The sequence below is a fragment of the Pongo pygmaeus genome, chromosome 10 (assembly GCF_028885625.2).
Source record: "Pongo pygmaeus isolate AG05252 chromosome 10, NHGRI_mPonPyg2-v2.0_pri, whole genome shotgun sequence".
Classification (NCBI taxonomy): domain Eukaryota; kingdom Metazoa; phylum Chordata; class Mammalia; order Primates; family Hominidae; genus Pongo; species Pongo pygmaeus.
In genome coordinates, this window is record NC_072383.2 from 56,886,101 (window position 1) to 56,889,396 (window position 3,296).

General features: G+C 36.2%; 1 pseudogene; it reads left to right on the forward strand.

Moving 5' to 3' along the window:
• The first annotated feature begins 1,789 nt into the window (after window positions 1-1,789).
• Window positions 1,790-2,515, forward strand: LOC129010308 (small ribosomal subunit protein eS6-like; annotated as a pseudogene).
• The last annotated feature ends 781 nt before the right edge of the window (window positions 2,516-3,296 follow it).

Sequence of the window (3,296 nt, forward strand, 5' to 3'; positions counted from 1 at the left end):
AAAGAAAATTATAGAACAAAACCAAAAATCTCTGTGTGCAATACTGTATAGGATCAACAGCTAGTTGATATAGCTGACATCAACAATTCTCCAATATTTTATGGAAATTAGAGGAAAGGCATGCGTCAGAACAGGGATTTAAATAACACATTCCTCCTTTATCATGTCCTATGTGAAATATATTAAAAAGTGCACCATGTTCTAAAGTTTACTTTTCTTTCTTTTTTAAAAAACAGCATCTAAAAGATGAAAAAAGTATCAAAAATAAAACAATATTTTCTTGATTGAAATTCCATTGTACTTTAAATGATTTTCTCATTAATACTGAGAGCTTTATTAATCCAAAAATTGGACTTGGAAATTAATACAAAAATAAATGGAAATGTAAAATAAAGTATGTTAAATGAACATTTCACTGGAATAGATGCCTGCCGGTGATTAAAAACAAGAATCTCTGAGTCTGGATTTTCATTTAGTCTTTTGTATTATAGTTAATATGAAAATTTAAAAAAAATAGAGGAAAGCAGAAGGCTCTTTGCTGGAAAATTGAGTTCCTTGGGGAAAAGAAAACAACAGGAGAGAGACCAATTTAGTCGGGGCAAGTTATAATACACCAATCATGATGATTGATCCCGTGCAAGCAGAAAGCACATGGAAACAATTTAAATGTTGTCCATGAAACTACCGCTTTCAGACCTCATGGGATTTTATTTATCAGGATCACTGATTTCAGAGGCACCGTAGAGCCAGGAAAGAATAAGAGGTTTGGAACGTTGTTCCTTGGGATTCAAGGTGGAAAATGTACAAAAAGAAGGGAAGCAGTTGGTATCACTTCTTGTCTCTTTGTCTACTGCTTCTGTAATAGAATTTTCCTCTGAATCTTATATTCAATGCTGAATTTGAATAGTCCATGTAGTTGCATTTTGAGAATTTGGAAAAGGCATTTTAGTTAGCGCGCCATCCTGTCCCTGTATTCTTTTTCTTTAGCTAACTCCAGTTCTGTCTGGCAGGTAGGAATTCATTTAGGTGGGCTGCTTTTTAAACACTAAACAAAAAACAATCATTACTACTATTGTGCAGGTTTTACATAGGAATACTCTGTTTTGAAAAATGACTCTTTCTTGGAGTCACTTGAAGGTAAGACAACCTATGTTTATACATGCACATTTTTCTCCCTTACACATATGGAAGAAAAGTAAAACCATTGAAAAGTTATGACACTTTCAAGCAAATTCTTTTTATGATTAATTTCTTGCTTTTATTTAAGATAATTTCCCCCTAATGTTTATATTTTGATTTTGAGGGAAAAAGTAACATTTTTGATGATGCCATTTAGTAAAGGGATTATCTGATTCTCTAAGGTTCTTGGGGCCCATTGGGCTCAGGCGGGGATTTTTCGGTAGTATGCTAGACTGATTCTGATTGTGAAGATTGTCAGAAACCTGTGATTGAAAGGAAGAAAAGCATTTCTCTCAGCTGCTAGTAGAATAGGATGTTTATTTTTAGTTGACTTACTTTTTTTTTTTTTACAAAAATGGCAAAATTGGTGATTTGACTAAATTGACTCATTCAGAACACTTACAGAGATCAGATATCCAGAGCACATGAACAAATCCTTTTCTTTAGTTTTGCATTGGTATCTGAATTCTGGCTTTCCTCTTTACTGGATTAACATCACTAAACTTTAGCTTTGCCATCTAAAATGAAGAATAATAATACTACTTGCCTCACAGAGTTTTTGTGTTATTTAAATGAGATAATTTGGGAGGCCACCATCAGCAGCTTCAAGATGAAGCTGAACATCTTCTTCCCAGCCACTGGCTGCCAGAAACTCATTTAAGTGATTGATGAATGCAAAATTCTTACTTTTTATGAGAAGCGTATGGCCACAGAAGTTGCTGCTTACACTCTGGGTGAAGAATGGAAGGGCTATGTGGTTTGAATAAGTGATGGGAATGACAAACAAAATTTCCCTATGAAGCAGTGTGTCTTGACCCATGGCTGTGTCCACCTGCTACTGAGTAAGGGGCATTCCTGTTACAGACCAAGGAGAACTAGAGAAAGAAAGCGAAATCTGTTATTTGTTACATTGTAGATGCCAATCTGAGCGTTCTCAACTTGAGAGAAGGATATTCCTGGACTGACTGATACTACGGTGCCTTGTTGCCTGGGGCCCAAAAGAGCTAGCAGAATCCACAAACTTTTCAATCTCTCTAAAGATGATGTCTGTGAGCATGTTGTAAGAAAGCCCTTCAACAAAGAAGGTAAGAAACCTAGGACCAAAGCACAGAAGATTCAGCGTCTTATTACTCCATGTGTCCTGCAACACAAACGGTGGCGTATTGCTCTGAAGAAGCAGCATACTAAAAAAATCAGGAAGAGGCTGCAGAATATGCTAAACTTTCAGCCAAGAGAATGAAAGAGGCTGAAGAGAAGCACCAGGAACAGATTGCCAAGAGACGCAGACTGTCCGCTCAGCGAGCTTCTACTTCTGTCTGAATCCAGTCAAAAATAAGATTTTTTGAGTAACAAATAAGATCAGACTAAAAAAAAATAAATAACATAAATGAGATAATTTATGACCTTAATGCCTAGGGCACAAACATTAGCTATTATCATTCAGATTCATAACAATATATCTAGATTTCTATTCACCTTGTAGGAACAGAGTGAAAATGCCTAATTGCTTATGGGGAGAAAGAGAGGAAGGCATTTCTTCTTTCATTATAGAGATTGAGAAGCTTGGACACAGAGCATTCACGGACACGGTTATCTACTACGTGGCTTCTTTTTCTGTTTTGTTTCTACCATCCACATTTCTCCACCCCTAACCTTGCCAAGCTCTTCTCTTTTCCTGTGTCTGCTTTCTCCTTGCTTATACTCTTCTTCCTCCTTGTTACTTGAAATTCCATAAAATATTTTTTCTTCCCTGGGCCTTTGGACAAGCTGTTCTCTCTGAGTGGAATGGTCTTTCCCTCCAATCCCTCTGTTCATTGAATTTGAAACTATTATTCAAAGCAACATGTCTTCTATATTTTCTGATTCACTACTGGGTGTTCTTTGCCCTTCTGTGAGCACCACTTGTATTCTGAACCTCTCTTCAAACCATTTCTTGAACTGCGATATTAGTTATTTATGTACTTGATTTTATATACAGACCAAATTACATATTCTCTCTGGGTAATGGCACAGGAAAATGACATAGGTAGGCAGTATGAAGAGATCCCTTCAATAACCATTTCCAGATAACTATATGGAAATGCTAATAGATATGAAAGGAATGCTGCTGACTTACT